At 35.8% G+C, this 24,253-nt stretch overlaps 1 long non-coding RNA gene across 1 annotated transcript in view; it reads left to right on the top strand.

Annotated features, from left to right (window-relative positions):
* Positions 1-24,253, top strand: part of LOC308533395 — a 496,213-nt gene that overhangs the window by 312,791 nt on the left and 159,169 nt on the right. Inside the window, exon 3 of the long non-coding RNA XR_013997085.1 lies at positions 21,783-21,894. This is a non-coding gene — a long non-coding RNA (uncharacterized lncRNA). The remainder of the gene's footprint in view (positions 1-21,782; positions 21,895-24,253) is intronic.

Below are 24,253 nucleotides of genomic sequence, written 5' to 3'. Positions count from 1 at the left end.
ATGTATCATTATCAAACAATCACTCTACTGCTTCACAATAGAAATTATTGTTGTAAATATTAGGATTTCCTATGAAAATATTGTATATATGTGGGTATTTTTTTTTAATACTAATTCAACATCAAGGAAAATTGTATGGATTATAAAGCCCTCCAAGATGTAATGTGGTAGGCACTGTGGGAGAAACGTTATTACTGGATCTCATTATAACAAATGCCAAAATATCAGTGTTTTGTTTAAACAAAGGTCTTTTGGAAAAATAAGATAGTTACTCTATTTCTGTGAGACATTATATACACTAAATGAAGAGTAGAGGTTCTGTCGTCAAACACTCTCTAGAGCAGCGGTTCTCAACCTGTGGGTCGTGACCCCTTTGGGGGTCGAACGACCCTTTCACAGGGGTCGCCTAAGACCATCGGAAAACACATATATAATTACATATTGTTTTTTGTGATTAACCACTATGCTTTAATTATGTTCAATTTGTAACAATGGAAATACATCCTGCATATCAGATATTTACATTATGATTCATAACAGTAGCAAAATTACAGTTATGAAGTAGCAATGACAATAATTTTATGGTTGGGGGCCACTACAACATGAGGAACTGTATTAAAGGGTCGTGGCATTAGGAAGGTTGAGAACCACTGCTCTAGAGATTTTGAAATCCCAGCTCTCTTATTTGCTGGGTAGACATTCCAGCTCTATTATTGTGTTCTATAAACCTTTAGCAAGTTACTTCATTCTTCATTTCTTACCTGTAGAATGAGAATATTATTAGTTCTGTTTTCAGAGATCTGTTATGATGATTAAGTGCCTTAGTTTAAAAAAGATGCTTGGGCAAAAATTTAAAACACAGGGTGTGCTTGCTATGGGGGCCCTACCATTCTGGCCTCATGTTTGCATGGAATTGTCCAACAGAGATGCCTCTGAAATTAGAAGTGGGATCTGCTATCATATTTAAGTTTTTCCCTTTGAGGGAAGAAATAAAAGTGTGCCAATTGTAATAGATCATATACGTGTCTTTTTGAGTTATCTTTTTATAAATACCCCTAATATTTTCTGACTCCTTTTTTCATCCAACTTTTCTCTTCATCAAATGAATACCTCTTTCCACATTTTCACATATAGTGAACACGTTGGGATTTTAGAAAGTTTGAAAAAAACAACAACAACAGTGTTGGTAGATTTTTGTGTTTAAATGGTACATTGATTTGACCAAATGTAAATATAAATTCATTTTTTATAATAACTAATTTATTTCAAAGTTTACCCTGAGCATTGATGTTTTAATAGAAACTTGAGGTTGCCCATAGGAATGAGAAATACTTAAATCTCTGGGAAGGTGTCTATTAGTTTCTAGTTCAAGTTTGACTCTATAATACTATAAGTTCATTAGTTGGTCATGATATCATCCCTGTTTATATTCACTTGATGCTTTTCAAAAACCAGCATTGCCTTTTTGAAGGCAATCAAAAATTGATAAGAGAGGAACTGCCACATTTCTTTAGGACACACACATGGATTAAAATTCCAGTCCTTTAATCCTTCACTGCTTCCTTAGCAAAGGCCTCAGTGTGGCCAATTCTTTCTTTTCTTTTCTTTTTTATTCTTAGTTTATTAATCTTCTCATGAAAAATTTGCACATCACTATAAATAAAGTCACTGAAGAATCTTTACTCCTTCTTCTTGTCAGCACCAGCATTGGCTTTTGCAGTCCCTCCTGACCTTCTCCATTCTCTTCTTGCATCCCTTTCTCTGTTTTCCTGAGGTCTTCTTACTATATAAGCCATGTCTTGCAAGTCTGTGTTTGGGTGCATTTTTCTTTGCATAATCCAAGAAATCGTAAATCATTGCAAAGCCAGTTGTCTTGCCACCACCAAAATGGGTTCTGAATCCAAACACAAAGATAGCATCTGGTGTGGTGTTATACATTTTGGCTAATTTTTCCCGAATTTCTTTCTTGGGTATTGTTGCCTTCCCAGGGTGAAGGACGCCAGTGACCATTTGTTTCTGTTGAAGTAGTCTGATGGTCATGAACTTCCTGGCCTGTATAGTTACTGTGTCATTCATGATGAAGGTTGATCTTCAAGTAGCCAGGGAGGAAAAGAGACCCAGTCTTTGCTGATCTTTTTTTTTTTTTTTTTTTTTTTTTTTAGTTTTCATTACATTTGTGGGTTTTTTTTGTGTTATTTTTAAATTTAATTTATTCGGGTGACATTGTTTAATAAAATTATATAGGTTCCAGGTAGACAATTTTACAATGCGTCATCTGTATATTGTTTTGTGTGTTGGCCGTTTTTTTATTAACCTATCCTCTCACAGAGTTCTCACACATTTTCATTTTATGACCTTATGCAATTGGATTGTATGTGTCACTTTTTACCTTACCCGGTCAAGCCATAAGCTACCAGGAAACATCTGAGTTACTCTGAATTCCTCAGCTTACTTGAGTTTTTATAAACAACCATCTAGGCTTTTATCATCTTTTACACTTGTGTTCTAAAAAATAGATTAATTTGGGATGTTAATACTTTATATCTTAAAATATGTTATTTTTCCATATGCTGATATCAATAAAGATAATTTTAACAATATTACATTTCACTTATACAGTGGCTTTCTCAGAAATTGAGAAGGTTGACGGTCATTTTAAGCTGCCTAAAACTTTTATTCTGACATTTTACTGGGTTGTATGGTAGGAGATAAAGAATTATTTTGACCAAAAGCCCAATTAGAAATTTTATTCTCTATACTTTCAGTTCCAGACCTAATGGAAAAATATGTGATTGCATTTCTCACATGAAGGCTAAAACTTTATTATGTATAAAATCTCTTGATATTATACCAGTTCAAACCTCAGATGTTGGATAGTTGAGAATTGATAATAATTGGGAATTGAAGATTTCCCGTGAGATCCATTGTTTATCCTAGAAAAATTCTGTTTCTCAGAGTGACCTATGGGAGGAAATGCAGAAAGGCTGTTTTAGAATTGCAAAGTCATGGCTACCACAGAGCAATGATTTCCATTTCACATGGTTAGCTATTACCCACCCTCCCATTGACATCTACCTTGCAATTGACAGGATTTCCCAATAGAAGAACCAGTGCGTTTGTTCTGTTCCTTCCACTCATTCCACACATGACCTTCAGGAGAACTTTTGTACCTATTGAGTTTTGAACAATTTGGTGACTCTTTTTTCAAAGTTAGTAGAACTTCCTTAGAAGCTACTCAGGGACTGGGAATCACTAGTAAAGTACTTCAAGCCTAAAGATAAAAGACCTCCTATGAGGGCAAACAATTATCTTTTCCAAACTAAGCCACCCAGTTTATAAAAGCCTCCACATCTATCAGTTGATTCGGATCTATCTAAATTGAAGAGGTCATCTGAGGATAAAGAGTTTTCATTTTTTAATTTCTTGATGGTAAGGGAAAAAATGAAAAGTTTTATTCCTTTATGTCTGTAGCCATTTATCTCAGTATAAATTAAATGGTTCCCATTGGAAGTAAATGAAAGAGTAAGATTTTTATCACAACTGTTTTTAAAGTAGGATGATATTTTTGCCAGCGGAACTAGCAAAGAGACCTTAAACTCCTTACCCTTCGTGAAGAAATGTGAGCTTGCTTTCATTTCTATTGGCATTTTACTGAGCCCACTCTCTTCATTCTAAACTAGAGGTCGCAATTTGTTTTGAATTTGAGCTGGAAATAAGATAACAAATATTGCCTCGGGCTTTATGGGATGCCTTTTATCTCTGAATTAGATTTGACAGTCAGAAACTATTGCAAATCCTTTGTTATTTTGTTTTTAAGTCCTAAAAATCAAAAGCAATGCATATAGGCAAAGTACATTTAAAAGTTATCATTGTACCACAAGGGCTGTATGTGTATCTTTTTCTGTATTATTCAATTTATATGGGAAATAAACAGAAATCCTTGCCTCCTAATTTTTAACAATCTTTGTTGTTATTGTTTTGCTGTTATAGGTTAACATTTTTAGTGCAGGGTAGGGAGAGGTTTAAACTTTAGTTTTATTAGAGAAAAAAAGTTTTATTGTTTTTTCCTTTTCTTGGAAAAATTCATGTTAATTATTCCTCTGCACCTGCCTAATGGGGCTGAAGTAATTCGATTGTCATATTGTTGTAGATTGTTGCTTTGTGTAATGTATCACCCCTGCTGTTCCATTAAAAAAATTCTTTACTCTTCCATTATTCAGCAAGGCCTAATGATTATTCCAGCATTTGTACATGCTGCACTGTTGTTTTGTTTTTAATTGACTTCACTTTTTTAATTAAGCACATTGGTTTTAACACTGTTGTTGACAAACCTGGTTTTGTCATTATCAGCATTTACTCCCATACCTATTGACATTTTATTTAGATTCATTATAAATAATAGAGCAATATGTACACTGGAGTTTATTATCTACTCTAACATTACTTTCTGTCACACATTATTGATATATAATGGTCTGCAGAATATTTTAAAGGACTACTTATTCTGTTTTAAGTATATTTTAAAATTGAATTATTAAATCTTTAGTGCCGATTAGAAATATAGATTATTTTCAAATGTGTAAGAATCTTTCAATGAAAAGTACACGTTTTATACCATCATTTACATATAATCACATGTAACAAGTACATGGTGAAATGTTTGTTTTTAGCGAGACATATAAAATTACAGTTTGGATAAATTAACCATTTATGGTCATCTTTTTTGAAGAATTGTTTTATTTCTTTAAATTATTTTAAAATTTATTAAACATAAATTATTTTAAACTATTAACTGATTGTAGACAATAATGTTCTTTTAAGCATAATATAATACCCCAAAAGAAAATAATACTCTTGCAAAACACATTGAAATGCCTCCTTTTGAATGATATCTCAGTCATTTATCATAGCACAAGATAACAAAAAATGGACCATAGACAAGTTAAGCTTTATTTAGCTGAGATGTTAGAAATTGTTGAACTTAAAGGAAGAACTGGAAAGAGAACAAAATGATGGTAAATTTTAAGATGAATAAAGGTGTTTTTAAAACGATATGTTAATGTTTTATAGATTTCACATCCCTCTGAAGACAAATCTGGCTTGTAAAACTCTATAAATGGCATGGGACATACCTTATTTTGGGAAGGGTGGGCATGAGAACTCTTATTTTCACTTTGCCATTTTTATTTTGTTTGTGGACATGAATGAATGACTGAATAGGAGGGTGAATGAATAGGGCACATGGGATTAGCCTGCCATTTGGTCATCTGAGGGACAGAGGACAAAGATTTCAAAGTGAGCCCTTCTGCCCTTGTTTGGTGCAGCTTCATTGCCGCAGTCCCGACTGTTGATGAGCCTGCTGTCTGGGATTTATGTTCAACCCCTCCTTATGCCTCGGTGTGCCTGACCCAGCTCTATTAGCATAACTTCCATTCCCAGTGACAACATGAATAAAAGATGACTGGTGTGACCTCAGAAAGTGCCAAGATAGTATTGATGTAATGAGCCCAATATCCACTGTTTTATGCATTGCCATACAATAGCAATCTCAATAAAAGGTTAAACAGCATTATAATGCTTGCTTTTTTTTATGTATCTCTGACTCACTGACTTCACTTTTTCATTTATTGTTGCTCCTTTGAGGATAACCAATAATCAAAAAAAAAAATCTTTTCATTTGTTTTGGTGAGCTTAAAACAAAACAGGACAAACAGGCAAGGAAAGTTTTGCTTTCAGTCTTCTCGGTTTTAGAAAATAACTTTCCTTTTGGTTGGCATTGGCTTCTGTTCAACAGCAACTATTGTTGTTAATAGACTAGAGAAATGATTGCGTATTCTGACTTGAACATCCGAATTTAATTTTCAGAAATCTGTACTACCACTTCATCTTCCTGGCTCTCCACATTTTTTCTGATTATGAAAATCTGTAAAGTACAATCTTATCACCGTAAGCCCTTCAATACCAGACTTGCGTTGCATTTTCTCCTTTTCACTTTGATAAGAGTTTAAACAGCTGTTGTATGTGGAACCTTAGACACCAATCTCTGATTATCTTGCACTGAGAAGCCCATGAAGCCCTAGCTCAGTTGGTTGGGGTGTCCTCCCATCAAGAGCTTGTGAGTTTGATTCTCAGTTGGGGAATGTATGGAAGGCAGCTAATCAAAGATTGATGTTTCTCTCTCACTTTGATTATTTTTCCCCTCTCTCTCTCCCTTTCTCTCTCTCTCTAAAACCAATAAATATATTCCCAGGAGAGGATAAAAAAAGCAAATGACAGAAAATCGTAAATGTGCATAGAAACATATTAAGGAATCCTTTCTTTTTGGAGCTTCTTGACCAAGAAGACCACCAGTCGTTTAAAGTTTTCATTATCCTTCTCCTTAGCTGTGTAAATAGGCAGGAAGTAAAAGAAAGATGAGACCATAGCAGGCGCATGTCTAAAGTCTAAAGTAATATCACACCTTGCCAAGAACACCCTTTATTACATTTTTCTTTAACAACAAAAATACAGCACACTAATATTCACCGTTTTAACAACAAAGTGAAAATGGTGTGCTTTTTATAACTGCTTTTGGATAGCAAATCACAGGTGATCTCATAATATTATTCTTTGATTTCTTGCAAGGTTTGTTACCTAAATGACCTGAAAATATGACAGTATGTTAACAGCTAACACTCTGTACATCTTTGGGCCTTATAGGTAGATTAGAATTTATTTAGAAACAAGCAATTGCTGAAACATCTTACCACTTCAAACCTCGAGTTTACTGCTTGACATATCAGTTGTGTCATTTTGCATTTTGAAAGGGTGATGGTGAAGCAACAAACAGGATATAAATTTTTCAAATGTCTACCACATTGCCTTGATCATATCATTCTTATTGGGGCATTGGACATCTAGCACAACAGAAAATGATCAGATATGTTTTGACATGACATTATGCAGGCAGGCACCACTGTCAAAGATGGGAAATGGTTGTTTGGGTGTATCAAGATGTAAAGTTAATTAGACCACATTCATGGGGGCTTTGTCTTGGAAGAAAACAAACCACTTTTATTTTATATTTTTTATTTTACAGCCTCTCTTAATATTCAAGTATTGAGAAAAACAGAGTATTCCTTAGCCACTGAATACTCCTAGATTATTTATTTATTTAAGAAAATTCTAACAATGCTGCCTCATTTGTCTCCCTTCAATTTGGCAGTGATTCCAACAAATGATAGTTTATGAAGTTTTTAGTAGGGGGAAAGTTGTTGAAAAATGGAGATTCTTCTAATCATTGATAAGGGGGCATTTGATGTTTAAAAGTTTCAGTAGAAAAGAGGATTTTACAGTCCACAGTGTGATGTGGATTGCTATACCATTTAGCGAGGATACCTGATCAAGACTCAGTAGACATGAGCATAAGCCTACAAAACTCAACCTTGAGATTGCCAGGAAAAAAACAAAAAACTGGCTGCTCAAATAAAAAAAAAAAAAAAAAAAAAAAAAAAAAAAAAAAAAAAAAAAAAGAAGCAGCAGAAGCAGATGTCAGAGACAAGCAGCTGTGGCCTGGGAAATTCGACAAAATTCCAATATTCAAATTGCTTCTCTGGGTAAAAACTGCTTGGTAGCACAATTTCAGATTTGATCTGGACTGCCAGTGAGCCATCTGCCTAAAATGGAAGTAATCTGCTGACAGTGACACTATTGATGCAGGTAGGCACCAGCATCATTTGGTCAGAAAAGCACATGGCCAGGGTGTTTTCTGGAGATTATCAGGAAAGTATTCTAGTAATTAACTCCAGTTTTTAGAATAGGGGTCACCAAAATAAAGATAAAAAAGTGTTTGTTCATTGTTTAAGAACTATCTGAAAAATACACACACGACATCACCAAAATCAAACCAACAATCTTCACCCTAATTCAAAATGGAATATTCTGGGAGGAATGAAGATTGGGGGGACATATTGGGAAAATTACATTTCCAGCTCCAAGGAAAAGTGATGGTCAATCTGTGAAATCTGACCTTGTGAGAATGATAGCTTCACACAGTGGAATTAACAAGCAAATTGTTAAGCAAATTGTGAGCTTTAAAAATTCAGTAGCACAGGCAAAGGAATAAATCTCTAAAGAGTTACTGAATTCACTTTTCATTTTACCCAGCTATGTTTTGGGTAAAATAAACATATGTAGATGCTGAAAGGTTGCTCACAAATAGGTCAGCTTGAGGCAGAAGTCTTTCATAATTCAAGATACATCAGCCTTGGCAATAGCTGAGAATAAGAGCGAGTAATCAAAAGTGACCCAAACAATGACATCAGAGTTTCCAGATGGTATAAAAAAAAAGTGATTTATGATTGCCCGTGCAGTAAATAAATCTAAAACAATAGGCGTGGATGGGGAAGCAGTCACAGCTGACCAGAAGAGCAGTTGTAATGCAACCCACAGAAAGCTTGGTGCCAGAAGTAATTGACATAGTCGTCAAATCAATTTCCGAGGGTGCAGACACTCAAGCACTCAATCTGATTCTGTATGCTGCACAACACTTGGATTATACAGCTGTCTCTAATTCAGAGAGCCTTCGCTCAATATGAATCCAACTCAAGGAACTGTCTAGAAGTGAACAATAATAATTTAGGCTTCCTTGTGTGCAGGTTTACTTTTCCCAGTCAAATCACTCCCTTTTGGAATGATATGCAGTTCATATTAATTACTTAACATTTAATTGATATTTTTTTCTCATCCTGTATGACCAAACACAATGATATGCCTGAAATCCATGGTCCTTCCTCCCAGAACATGCACAGTATGATGTTCCTTACAGCGACTATGTTCTTTACTTGAGCGCAAATGGGCAATGGCCACGTGGATGTGGATAGATGGATCAATTTTATTTTTTCAATTCAATGCGATTCAAAGATAAGATTGCATAATCCTTTGATGCAAATAATTTTATTGGCATTCATTCATTTTTCATTTATCTCATGTACATAAAATGTCTGCAGCATACCAGATACTTGATCATATACTGGGTTATTGAGGTACGACACAAATGCTCTGCCTTTAAAAAAACTCGCAGGCTTCATGAACTGTTGAGGAGGTAAATAGATAGGTGGGAACTATAGTGAAAACACGAAGGGCAGAAGGTACGCCCAGAGGAAGCCCGGACCCAGCTGTAGGTGGGGTGCTATTGGGAGAGCAGTAGGGGAAGGATTTTGGAGATGCCAACACTGTCATTGAGATTTGAAGAATGAGAAAAACTTTGCCATGTTGAGAGCGGTTCAATGATATTCTAGGCCAGCTCAGTACCAAAAAGAGCATGGCATTTTCAGGTAGCCACATGCTCTTCAGTGGTGGGGCTGACAGCAGTATGCAAGAAGGTAAACAATAAAGAGTAAGCAAAAAGGAAAGTAGACTAAAAGGAGGAAGAGGGAAAGAATGTATATTAATTTTAAAACACTAAGGCAAAACAAGCTGGCCAATATGCTCTGGCATAGATGGAAAGAAGGTAATTCCATTGGGGCTAGAGTCAACAGAATTTCTATTGCTGCAGAAGATCTTTGAGAGAACAGATTAGAAGATGATAAATCACACCATTAACAAGCTATTTGTTTGCTATTAATTTAACATTTTATCTTTAGAAATAGGGAAGATTGAAGGTTCAGGAGAAATATAAGTGGATTATAGGTGCAAACTGAGTCATTAGCAAATATGAAGATGAAAACAATGAATCAGGATATGACAAAAACTAATAGTTTGAAAGAAGAAAGTTGTGAAGACAAAAGAATAATGATAGGAGTTGGTCACAAAATATATTTTGAGAAAAAAATAAAAAAAAATAATAAAGGAAATCACATAGCTCACAAAAATAAAAGGATTAAGACAGAGGAACCAAAAGTTACATTGAGAAGAAATTTAAAGTAGAAAAAAAGGCCAACTATACATAGAATTAAACTTGGATATTTAATAAAATTTATTTTAAATATCCTCCTGAAACAATATCATCAATTGTAGAAAAATTAGAGAACAAAAATAGTAGAAAAGCCCTAACCAGTTTGGCTCAGTGGATAGAGCGTCGGCCTGCAGACTGAAGGGTCCCAGGTTCAATTCCGGTCAAGGGCATGTATCTTGTTTGTGGGCACATCCCCAGTAGGGAGTGTGCAGAAGGCAGGTGATCAATGTTCCCCTCTCATGAGTGTTTATAAATCTCTATCCCTCTCCCTTCCTCTCTGTAATAAAATCAATAAAATACATTTTAAAAAATAGTAGAACATAGTATAAATACTTATATTTCACTTATCTAAACAATCACAACTTGTATTTTGATGTACTTCCTTCCAGTCATTTTTCTCCAGACATTTTATATAATTTCTCCACACAATTTTATATAATTCTGCTCATAATGTAAGGAACTGTAGTTTCCTTTTTCTTCTAGTAGTTTAGAATAAATATTCACAATGTCGTATAATCAATCTTTATAAATATTTCCTTTCAAGCACAATTTAATAACATTGAAAAATATCATAGTGTATGTCCTTGAGAAAACAATATTTTAGTTAATGGATAATTTCCAGATATCTGAGATTACCTGGTTGTTATATTTTAATTGAATATTTTCATGGCTGCAGAAACAACTCCACTTTCAAAGTTTAAAAATATTTAAACATAACTCATGTAAGTTTTAATGAATAAATGAAATAAACATTAATTGTATGCATAGGTGTTTTCTGCTTTGTTTAGTAATTCAAATAGGAGGGAAAAAAATCTATGTTTTTGTGGTACATGCCATTGAATCAGCTCTGACTTCTGGGGTTCCTCTGAATGAATGGTGTCCACAATGTCCTGTCCTCAACAGCCCTACTCAGCTCCTGTAGATTCAGGCCTATAGCTTCTTTTATGGAGTCAATCCACCTTATATTTGGTCTTTCTCTTTTTATCCTTCATTCTGTTCCTCCCCACCCCCAGAATTATGTTTTTTTTTCCAAAGAACCCTGGCTTCTCATGATGTGCCAGAATTCTGACAGCTTCAGTTTTGTCATCTTTGCCTCCAGTGACATTGGAGTCTTAATTTGCTCTAGGACTCACTTGTTTGTCTTTCTGACAGTCCAAGGTATCCATAGAGCTCTCCTCCAACACTACATTAGAAATGAATCAATTTTTTCCCTTCAGCCTTGTTCACTGTCCAACTTCCACATCCATGCATAGTAATCTATTTTCTCTTTCAATTTTATGAAGATGATTCAGAGGCAGATTGAAATCCATGGCCCACGTTATCTATATACATGATTTATGCTTGGCATCAGGGTGAAACAGGTGGGCCAAGAGGAATACATGGACCTCTCTTTATTAAGATAGAAATGTAAAAACACACAAGACAGATAGTGTTGAAAGCACTGATCCACTATTCTGTCTAATAAAACATCTGGGATCAGAATAGTCCTTTGGCATATCTCAGTGGCTATCAAATCCAAATATACTGACACTCTAGTGGATTAGGAATTTGAAATCTATGGTAGATACACTTGATCAAAGTAATCTTGTCTAGGTCCAAAATGAGTATCATTTATTATGATTGTGATAAACCATTGCCAAAATTAACTAAGTATTACCTTACAGTTTCTCTTATTTATATTATTATTATTATTTATGTTTATTGCAATATATCAGATTCCTCTTTATCTAGCATATAAAGTAATTTATCAGAGGAAGAGAATGACACCACTAGCATTTTTAAGAAGTGTGGATGAGATGATCTTCTAAAACCCCCAAAGAAGACAACTTATTAGTGAGATAACAATCCATTTAAGTATTTGCATTGAAATGCACAACAGATAATGAAACTATTCATATTATAGTGGTATACTTGGGGACACAAGTAGTAGAAAAAAAACTATTTTGACTATTTGTATCCCTATATTCAAAGGTCCAGATGAAGAAACTCATTTTTTTTTTAAAGATGCCTCTAAAATGTGCCTGCTTCTCAGTTGAATTCATTGCCATAAAATGGCTACTTCAGTAGTTCATTTAACAAAATCGGTGCCTGTTATATGCCGACCTCTGAGAAAACAGGAGTGAAGAAAATAAACATTTTATCATACACTAAGAAAGTACATGAGCTACAATTTTCTTTTTTTAAAAAAATATGTTTTTATTTATTTCAGAGAGGAAAGGAGAGGGAGAGAGAGATAAAAACATTAATGATGAGAGAGAATCATTGATAAGCTATCTCCTGCATGCCCCCTACTGGAAATCGATAAGCCAGCAACCCAGGCATGTACCCTGACCAGGAATCAAACCATGACCTCCTGGTTCATAGGTTGCTCAACCACTGAGCAATACTGACTGGGCCATGAGCTACAATTTTCTAACACATGTATATGTGTTACAATTTGCTGAATTGGTTGTAAAAGAGGGAGGGTTACCAATTTTTAGAATTTTATGTGAGAATAATGATGAATAAGAGCCCCAAACCTGAAAACATTTTGACCTTTGAAATCACACATTTAATTGTCCTGGTTATATTTTTTTATATTAAAAAGCACTGGACGATCTTTCAAGAAAGGCTTTCTTTTTGACCCATAGCATTTTCTACAACATTTGGTAGTTGTATTTTATAGCCATCTCCTCTTTCTAAATTTTAACATATTGGTTCAACTGAAAGAACACATTTTTAAACTAATGAACTACATAAAGGATATGGTTGAGAACATTATTTTATTCATTTTAACTTATATTACATATTTCTTTCAAATATCTTGAATTCTAAAGCCCTCAAAGCAAGAAAACATCTTTGAGGTAAATGAGAATAATCTAATACTTAACCTCCAATTTTTTCAGCACTAAATGTTAAAGCAAAACTAATGAATGTTAATGATGAAGGAAATTCCAGACCTAGTAGTCTCTAGATATCAACTTGTTTTTTCTTCTTAGTCAAGAAATGTATCAATTATAGTTAGTTTTTCAATGGGGTTTGTTTTGAAGGAAATTTTCTTAATTTTTTCATGAGTGATGATCATTATAGTGTTACTATTAAAGCTCATTCTAAGAAATCATTTCTTGTAATTTTTTTCTGTTCAATAATACATTAATTGGTGTGAGGTACATGACTAGCCTCTAACCCCCACTGCCAGTATCTGGTTTCAGAGAGCATTGCTCACCATGGAGTAGTTGTTAAACACTTTCTATTGATGCAGCTACTGGGTCTAATTGTCAAGCCAGCTCAAAATCCTCCTTTTGCTAGTACTGTGTGTTATAAAGTAAGGGGGTGAGAAACTTGTTGCTTCATTGATCTTACTGCCTATGCTTAGAATGGAATACTTCAAGATGTCACCACCATTCAGTAATTCAATTTCATTAAATGTAAAATTGATTCAATTCTATGTTCAAATGTACAATTCAAGAAAACAATGATATTTGTCTTTCTTATAAGGCAAACAAACATAAATGTGTCAGTGGGTCTTTGAAAACATTTTTCTACCACGATCAAGAAATTGGCATATTGTCTAGAACAAAATGTATTCTTCTAATTCAAGTGATATATTAGTGCATGTGCTTATATGTAGATATACAGTATGTGTGAAGCATGTATGTACATGTAGAGTGAGATAAGTTATTTGAAATGAGAAAGCTACCATTTAGTACCATATTGTCTGGGCAACAAGAGCTTATAGAATGAATCTAAAAACAAACAAAAAAAAACCCAAGTGATTGTAGGAAGACTTCACCTTGCTTAGAAGCAGAGTGCACCTTATTCATCTCTGTACAGAGAGAGAGCCTCGCTCTGGAGCAGAGGTCAGGTTTGTTTGTTGTCCAAACTAACAAGAATAACATCAATCAGAACGTTTTCTTTGTAAAAGATTTGGAATCCCAACTCAGGAGTCCTCAGCTGTGATGTAAAGCCATTGCCTGTGTAACATCTATTTGTCACCCCAGAGGGCTATGGGGGTCAACTAGAGCCAAACCTGAAGCTCATTTGCTGCTGTGCCATCCTATATAATAAAAGGCTAATATGCAAATAGACCAAACAGCGGAACTGGAACAACCGGTCACTATGACGTGCACTGACCACCAGAGGGCATGTGCAGAATGTGGTGGGCATCAGCTGTGGTGGGATGGTGGAGCAGGTGAGGGGGGGGCGCCAGACCAAGGTGGGGCACCAGTTGCTGTCATCAGGGGCAAGCCTCTGGTGGTTACTGAAAATTCTTTGCTCCCATGTGCCACGGTCCCATCCGGCACTTGCACCTGCTGCCAGCGTCTGGCACCGGACCTGATCACTCAGTGCCATTAGCCGGTGTGAGCAGCGGCTGCTGGTCCCAATCGCCCTCAAGGCTTTTCCACCTCCCCCTGCTCCTGAGGGGAGATTGGGGCCGGCAGCTGCCTCTCACACCCGCTGCTGGAGACAGCCCCACTTGCACCTGCTGCTGGTGCTGGAGCTACCGCTCGTACCAGCTGCTGGTGCCCAGAATGGGTACGAGTGGTGGCTGCTGGCTTTGATCACCCCTGAAGGCTTCTCTACCTACCCTTGCTCCTGAGGGGTGATCGGGGCAGCAGCTGCCACTCACACCCGCTATTGGCCCGGCCCCAATTGCTTCGCGCTGTCAGTGGGTGCCAGTGCCATCAGTGCTGGAGCAGTGGCAGTGGGAGTGGGGCTGCCTGCAGACAGGTGACCAGGGGCTGCAGTGGGAGGGGTCGGGCAGGGGTGCGGAGAATGGGCTGAGACCCACCCCTGTGCCTACCGCAGCCTCAAAGCCTACAGTTCCTTTCAAGGTGCATGAATTCGTGCACTGGGCCCCTAGTAAATAATAAAGTCCTAGAATCCATGAAGGTAGCTGCTAACTTGTTATGTGCAGAGAAGATAAAATCTCTGCTCCTTCACAATTTTGATACCTCCATGTACAGTTGTTGTGTTTTTGTTTGTTTGTTTACTGGTATATAAGCATCAATTTCCTTTTTTAAAAAATTATTTATTGTTAAAGTATTACATGTGTCCTCCTTTTTCCCCCATTGACCCCTTCTAGCCTTCCCCCATCTCCCACCCCAGGCTTTCACCACCCTATTTTCTGTGTCCATGGGTTATGCAGGTATGCATACAAGTTCTTTGGTTGATCTGGAATCTAATGGACAAGATAAACTAATGAACAAAATAGATCCAAAGACACAGAAGCATGGATAAGCATAATTTTTCACCCTTCCAACTGAAACAGTTCACTTATGCTATTTCAGTAGTTTGAATTTTCCCCCATTCTCTTTCTCTTCCACCTTTACATCCTTCTTCTCTGCACATTCCTATTTCCACATTGGGTTGATGGCATTTTCTGAACCATTCATATTATTTATATACTCATTAAAGTCTTTGCTGACAGCAGCACCCAATCAAGAGGTGGGTTTACAGTGTGCATTCTGCCTGAGTTCTCTCAACACCAATTGTAAAAAATTCAATTGTTTAGCATCACTCTCCCTCATGAATACATACAGGATGGCACCATGCTCTACTAGGCTCCCATTAAGAACCCAAGTGGTCTAGATACAGTGGTTGGCAAACTGCGGCTCGGCAAACTGCGGCTTGCGAGCCACATGCGGCTCTTTGGCCCCTTGAGTGTGGCTCTTCCACAAAATACTGGCTCTTCCACAAAATACCAACTTCTGCGTATGGGTCACGAAGTTTCAATCACACTGTACGTGTGCATCCACACGTGGTATTTTGTGGAAGAGCCACACTGAAGGGACCAAAGAGCCTCATATGGCTCATGAGCCGCGGTTTGCCGACCATGGGACTCTAGAAGATTGACTATAACTGACCAAGCAGGGAGTGCATTGCCACAGATTAGCCAGTGTCTTTCAGAGTGCTAGGCCTATTTTTTCTTCTCTTTCAATATAATGACCAAGAAGAGGCAAATGTTTTGTAGAAATAAACACACAGCACCATATTTTAGAAGGAACATCACTTTATGATGGAAAATTCCTATGAACGTTGCACAACTGACCACAAGAGCTGCATGTCAAGCCACATTTGAAGGATTTGATTCTCTAAAGGACATTAAGATGTCATGCTGAGGTGATTGACATAAAGTGATTCTACATACAAAAATAGAATTCTGATGTTTCCTAAAACTGACTACAAAAGCTTAAGAACTATGTTTCAGCTCAAAAACACACTGACTCTCTGGTCTTTTAGTATTCTGTACAGACACCGTAGAGGAGTTTTAAACATCATTCTTCTCAGTGTGGCATGATACTACCATCAGTCAAAGTGTAAAATATCTGCAGAAAATAGGTTGGGGAGGGAACGCAATTTCATTCTGCCAAACAATTCCTTTGAGCCATGGAAACAAGCCCCAGCCATGAGTCTGCATAAAGCCAGTGATACTAATCCGTACAGTCCATGAAATAACTCTGAATGCTTAAGCGATGCTTGTGGCTTCCTTCTGATTTTACTTTCCAAAGGCTCTGTCGGATTTCCCACAGGCAGGTGTTGTATGCACTTAGTCTTTGGGAGTTTACTGAGTCAGGAAGGCAGAAGGCAGGTAAAGAGGACTGTAGGGAAACATGGGGGCATGTCTGGGTCTTTCTACAGTGTGGCCCTTGGAGGCGATGCCCTGAGACTACAGAAAAGAGGACTCAGGTGAGGTTCTTTGATTATCTTCCAAACTAATATCCAATAGGTAATTTTTTGTTAGTTTACTTTGTATTACATTCTAGAGTAAAAGATCGTCACATTAATAAGTTCCCATTGGTTTATAGATGGAAGCAGAGTTAGTAAAAAAAAAAATAAATACATGAATAAATCAGGACAAAAGGAAATTTTTTACATGTTCAATAATTTTCTTAGCTTTTCTTCATAGTCAGATTAATATAGGTTCTTTAGTGAATACATATTTCCTTCATCTATTAAGGGATCCCCCCAGTATATGATACCAGCACAAAAGAAAAGAATTTTTACTACAGCACAAGAAATGACTGAAGGGTTCCCTCTCAATTTGGCTTGAAGGCTCTGAGAACTTGCCCAGAGCACAGAGAATGCCCTTCTAAATTAGATGGAGTATGTGTTGGACCTGACCCTGAAAATTTTCATATCTATAATTTTCCCTTCTAGAATGACAGTTATAATCAAGGTCATGGCATTTCTTCCTAACAACACACAATCGATTCCTCACTTCTGTTTTGTTTTGAAAATGCAGAATAGGCATTCAGGGGCTAGATAGAAATACCATGAAAAATTGAAAGATGTCAGAAATAACCATTTGCAGCTGGCCATGTGCCTGCTCTGAGAGCTGGTTACACAACTCAGCAACTACATGGCGTGCACTTGTCTCGAGGAAGATGGAGTGCAAATAAATTATTAAGCTTTTTTCTCCTGGCGGATGGAGCATTTTCACATAGACTGCAATGCATGTCATCACATACAGCAAAAGGATAAACAGGCATGGACCAGCTTGAAGAAAATTGATAGTGACTTGCACATCCTTATTCATAACCACTTCATCCCAGATTAAGAAAGCTTTGAACAGCAATTTCTATAATAATCATATAGAACTCTTTATAGATCTCCAAAGTCACACACCAATAAAACCATATACATACACAAAAAAATGCCAAAAACATAAACACAACCGCTGATTAGAAACTAAGAGCTTTAATGTGCTGGCTCAGATATTTGCTGAATAGTCTAAGTAGACTGTATTCTAAAGTCAGAGCATATAATTGGCTAGAAGGTTAAAGATGAAAACTTATTTTCTTATTGCTCTATGCTAACCAAGAACATCCGAATAGTTCTTTTCATTCTTATGCATGATTCTATCTCCATACAGAGATGCCTACCTACTTCTGATGTAATAGGTGAGTGACAACTTTGATTTAGGGTAAGGAAATCAGAGGGGCTAATGTAAAATTGAAATGTAAACAATTTTTTTTTTGTAATTTCAAAGGAATAGACTAAAAACTGTTAAGAGATAGGTCCAGGAGCTAAAAAGAAACACACACACACACACACACACACACACACACACACACACACAAACAAACACCCCCCCCCCCCCGTACTTTAGTGTGAAAATGTGTCAGGGATTGGGAGTGGTAGAATATAAATAAGAAGGTTTTAGGAGTCCATCCTTTTCATGCATAGCAGGAAAGCCATTAAGAAGAAATTTTGGAACAACCTAAGATCAACTCAAAGCAAGACCACTGAGTTGAATACTAGTATATGCCCCATCCTCTGCATCTTCTTTTCTATAAGGGAGCTTGTGAGAAAATACTTTTGTATTTGCTCATAGTAGTTATTCAACAAATCTTACTTGAATCTGTATACGCATGAGGGATTCAGAAGGTTTCATTTTTTAAATTCTTGCCTAAAGAGGAAGACCTGCTTTCAATTTGAATTGTGCAATTATGCAAAGTAATGGATCCTCTTACATTTATCATCTCCAGTGATGAAAAGAGGTGCACTCTACACCTTTCCAGTTATCCCTAGAAATATCAGAATGAAACCTAAACTCTACTAAATTTTTTAATGTGACCTTACCATCGCCACTTACCAATTAGACAAATATATTAAGGTAAGTGAGAGGTGATCCTACCCAGAAAACTTCCTACCCAGATTTGCACCAGGTTCTGTAGTTGTTTTTTTTTTTTTTAAGAAAAAGAACATATAAAATATATAAAATTACAATATCAGAGGGAGACAAGTCTAGGTGGCCTGAAAGATCTCTCTCTTCTCTGCTCAGTAACTTAGCCAAAAGCTGCCTCAGTTCTTGGCTCAATCCAAGAACGGTTGATCCCAGAGGCTGAGCTCAGGAAACGTCCATTTCTAAGGCTAGTTCCTGGCCCAGGACACTCCCTGTGTGCTCTATGTCGCTCCGAAAGCTCAGTCTCTCTCCTGCTTTTATGTCTGTGGGCATTCTGGTCAGCTCTACCTGGCTTATGCATTCTGCGATCATCAGAGCTAGATGACCTTGTGTGTTTCTCTGCTCCTCAGCTAATAATTGTTTTCTTCCTAAACTCTAGATTATGTTTACATCTTCTAATGGTGGTGGTGGTTCATGTTCAGCAACTGCAGGACCAAGCTGACAAACACTAAGCTGGCAAATATCCGATCTCTCTCTCTCAGTTCGGTGGGTGCTGTCCTAGACATTCAATCCTGGCCTTGAATCCAATTTGCCTGTGGTCTCTTTTTCTAAACTCTTCCAGTACTCTGAGTCCAGTCTGCTCTGCCTTATTACAGATACTGCAGTGTCTGTGTTTGTGTTTTATTCCTTTATTTTAATGAAAAAAACAAACAAACAAACCAACACCCACCAATCAAGTACTTTTCTATGCCGGGCACTCTTCTAATTGGCTTAGATGTATTAAGCACTTTAGCCTTATTGGGCAGGTAGGATTATTACTCCCATTGTGAAGATGAGGAAAATAGGCCAGGCAGACCTGAGAATACTTTGCCCAAAGTCACTCACCCAGGAAGTGGCAGAGTTTGGATTGGTCTAGATTGGTGTCAGTGGTCTGGCTCCTAACTTCCACTTAATGTTGTTTCCGCTTGCTATGCTGCTACCTACACCATCCTTTTCCTTCTTTAAGAAAACTAAATAAACACATTGTATAAAATTCAAAATGTAAAAATTATTCTGTGAAAGGGAGCTCTTTCACTGTCCCAGCCCTCAGGTGTCTTTCTGAAGAAATAACCATTGTTCCATCCGTGAATATTTTTTCAGAAATATTCTATGTAAATATGAGTAAGCACACTGTACATTATTCCCTTTTTAAGTGCAAATTACAGCTTACCAAATATGTCATTTAACATCCTAGTTTTTTTCCCACTTAATTTTGCAGCTTTTGTATTAGTTTATGAATACTGATTCATTATTTTTTTAAATGATGAATATATCTCTAATAACTGGATATAACAAATGGATTTGATGCATCTTCTATGAAATTTATACAGTTAAGGCATAGCAAGTCATTTACCATGCATGTCCAGTTGCACATCTATCGGTGTTCAATTGGGTACTTGTAGAAATAGAATCCCTGAGTGTTAAAAATATCTGTATTTTTAACTTTTATTGCCAAATTTACCTTTTTAGAGGATTGCACTAATTTGCATTCCCACCAGCACTGTGTGAAAGTATCTGTTTCCCCCATACATTTTCCAACACAGCACATCATGGGGTGTGCCAATGTGCAATGGCATCTTTGCCATTCTAAAGTGAAAGCAGTATCTGACCATAATTTTAGTCTGACTTGTGAGTTCAGCATTTTCCTTTCCCACGAACCATTTTTCTTATCTTTTGCTCATCTCTCTATTGTATTGTCAGATCTTATTTGTGGATTTGTGAGAATCATTTCTATGTTAAGGGCTAGCACTTTGATATTCTAGAAGGTATAATCTTTCTGAGATCAGTAGTTGTCTTCTGCCTTTATTTATTTTGAATCATGAAGGAATTATTTTTATGTATTTTATCTATTCAATCATTTCTTTTAATGACTTCAAGATTTATTGCATACTTAGGAAAGCCTTAGCAGCCAATCGATGATTCTTTTTCATCATTGATATTCCCATCTCTCTCTCCCTTCCATTTCTTCTCTCTGAAATCAATAAAAACACAGTAGGAAGTAAAGAAAGAAAAGCTTTCATTTTCCTAAAGTTTAAAAAATCGACTTAAAATTGTTTATAGCTTCATTATTATTTTTAAACATGTCTCTGATCAAATTAGAATTCATATCTAAATGAAAAGTCGTTAAGATCCAGATTCTTGTTTGTTTGCTTGTTTTCCCAAACAGCTATTCTGTTCTGTTACCTTACTGCCATTTTAAAAATAATATTGCTTTCTTGTTTTGAAATACACATTATATCATAATTTTTTTTAATGCATTTGGGTACATTTTTATATTTCCTATTCTGTTCATTGATTTGTATATTCGTGTGCAGTGCAAAACTATTTTAAATGTTATCACTTTATGATACATTTTGATATCTATTAGGGCAAGTCACTTCTCATAACTCTTCAGAATTTTTTGTTATTATTGCTAGTTAAAATTTTCTACATAAATTTAAGAAGTAGTTTGTCCAATTAAAAAATATGCTGTTTCTTTTTAGTAGTCACGTAAATTTATATATTAATGTAGGCAGAATTGACATATATATGTTAATTTGAATATGATGTATAATGATTAGTATTTCAAAAAATATGACGGTGCATTTGTTTAAATCTCCTTTTGGGCCCCATAGTAGCATTTTTCCGATTGTTTTTTAAGATCACGAATATTTCTTACATCTGTCCTAAATGTTTTATCATTTGCAATCACTGGAATTGTTGACTTTTCTTCCATTATATCTTCAAAGTGGCTAGTTTTATATATGAAGGATGTTTATTTCTATATTAATTTATTTTTCTTTTACTTTTGATTTCTACTAATTAGTATTTTATATTCTACTAATTGTCATTTCTTTTCTGAGCATTTGTATCTTGTTTTGTGCCTTTCTATTATAAACATATTCTACTAAATTTTTTTAATTCCTGGGAAAGTGTTTGATCAGAGTTTTCATATGTGTATGGCAAACTTTTTGTTTTCTGTTAAATGTTTTTTGTTTGCCATTTGTTTTGCCTTCCTTGTCTCTGGTTATTTGTGTGTGCATATGTTTATTATCTCTCTATAAATTCTATTCTTTTTTTCTTGCTAATTATTAAGAGCTATCATTTCTTCCTGTCCAGCTATTTTTAGGAGATTTATGTCAGAGAGGCCCATGGCCATATTTTCGGCTAGCCAAGATTCTTCTTATGACACAAAATCATAATGTAATGATTTTTTTTTAGGCTACTCACAATGTGGAGATGACTCAGCTCAGCCTCTTTGACAGATGGATTCCTGAAAATATGGCCTCTTTGTATGACTCTTAATCTCTCCCCAGGACCAAACCAAATCCAGGTATGCTTACCAGCTCTTGAAGGTAATTTCTCTTGTCATAATGAGACTTCTGGTTCTGAGCATAACCCTGGAGAAGTATGCTGTGAGAGCTTTCTCTGTAACATGTTGTAACAAGGCTCCTCTCTTTATGTTCTTGAAACTTTAATTTTCTCTGTTTGGAAGTCCTTATTCTGATTTTATGGTTCGAAATTTTAGCTATATCTTAGTTTGACTGAAGATCAAAAGTGCATTTCTGTTTCATATTTTCTTTGCAACTTGGGGCATTTTCTCAGAGAAAAGATAAATGCTAAATTTACTCCACTCTACTTAACACCTTTTAAGTTTTGGACATTTCTTAAAGTGGCAAAAAGTCAAAACAATAACACATGAATAAATAATATTTTGTCAGAGGTGATATTACCTTTATTATCAGATATATTATGAGGTCTAATATGAAAATAACTAATTATAAAAGAGAGTTTTGATTTCTTTTTTAAACATAATTCTTTCAAGTTCTTTAACAAATAGTGATAGAGTGTCTACCTTGTTCCAAGGACTAGGAGAGGCACAAGAAAAAAAATATTAGTACATCATTGCTTTTCTTAAAGCACTTTACAAGTTATTGGCAAGACAGACAAAACCTGATATACTGGTAAGAGTATAGAAGAGGAGCACTTAACTCGATCTGAACAATAAGGCAAGGTTTCCTAGAGCAGATGAAAGTTGAACTTAGTCTTGAAAGAGGAATAACAATTGACTGGGCAAAGAATTGAGGGAAACACTTTCTGTCAAAAGAAGTCTAGGAGCAAAGTCACGGAAGCAGGAAACATCCCATGTGGTAAAAAAGTGGTTTGATGTCTGTGGCTGTACCCATTTGAAAATACTGGATGTTTGTTTTAGAAATAATGTGCTATATGAGTATTTCTAAAAGGTATTTTCTTCTGGTTTAAACTTAAAATATTTTTCTCATAGAGATTTATTAATGCTACTTGTCCTCTTCCATACTAACCAAAATACTAGTATGATAATGATAGTAATAGCAGAAAATGATGATATTAATGATGTAAGAAATAATTAAGAACTTTAATCTGAATTTTGCTTCTATTTTTTTTATTGTTAACAGTATTACAGATGTCCTCCCCCATTTTCCCCCCACTTTGCACCTGCTCCACCCAGTCCCCGCCCCACTCCAGGCCTTCACCACATTATTGTCTGTGTCCATGGGCTATGCATATATGTTCTTTGGTTAAACTCTTCCCATCCCTACCCTAACCCCCTCCCCTGTGAAATCTGCCAGTCTGTTACATGTATCCATGCCTCTGGATCTATTTTGTTTGTCAGTTTATTTTGTTCATTAGTTTCCACATATAAGTGAGACCATGTGAATAGTCAATAAGCCTTTTCTTTACTGAGAAGCCATTATTTGCCTGATAATATGCATACTTTTTGGAGGATATGAAAATAACAAAACTCTGCTTATACCATCAAAAGGTTAAAATTTTTATACTTGGAGCATAGGAAAAAGAGCCTCTTGCTGTCATACCAAACATTAATTCATCTGCTCTGCTGTTTATCATATTTTTATGTTGAAGAAATAATTTGTATAAGTGCGCCTTATATATTTATAGCTCTAGCTCTTCAGTTTCAGCTTTCACATGGCAAGGTATATTTTGATATGAATATTAATGTGCCTCTCTTAATGCTCTTTTATCCGTGACCCAGTTTACTTTGGCATTTCACTTAATGAATTTGCAAAATTTTAAAAACACTTCATGTGCATTATTTTAATGTTTATTCCATTTATTTGTCTATGGAAAACTAAGCAATTCTTTAACTTTAACCCAATCAGTTAATACTTTTTCTGAATTTCCCATTTATTCTTGACTTTTTCAATCATTAAAAAAATTAAAGTTAACTACATCATTCTTAAAAGTTTTTGCCATTTTCATTTTTCTGTTTTTTCCCATGTAGCACAAATAAATAATTTAATGTACTTTTGCTATAAGCAAGATTTAAAATGCAAAGCAAACTAGAGAAAACATATACTTAGGATGTATCTGATTTCTCAATCCAATCTTATTTTAGGAAGCACTTTGGGAGAGTAAACCTGAGACAGTCACTTCTCTGAGACAGATGGATCAGAACCACGTTGCTTCTCTAAATAATTGCCAATTTTACTTATTATAGGAGCTTGGAATAAATATCAGTGTTAGAAATGCTGAATTGATTAGCTATCTTGGGTCCACATTGATCCCACTTCTCAAATTCAAAATAGTACCCCAAATTAATCCAATGAGTTAGGATAATGCAATATAAACTTGAAGAGGAGGAAGAAAATTTGACCCAAATGTAGATGATTGGTGTCTATAGATCATTCAAA

This window comes from Myotis nattereri, assembly GCF_964212035.1.
Source record: "Myotis nattereri genome assembly, chromosome: 17".
In the NCBI taxonomy this organism is placed as follows: Eukaryota; Metazoa; Chordata; class Mammalia; order Chiroptera; family Vespertilionidae; genus Myotis; species Myotis nattereri.
Note: the sequence above shows the minus strand (reverse complement) of the source record. Positions and strands in the feature narration are given on the sequence as shown.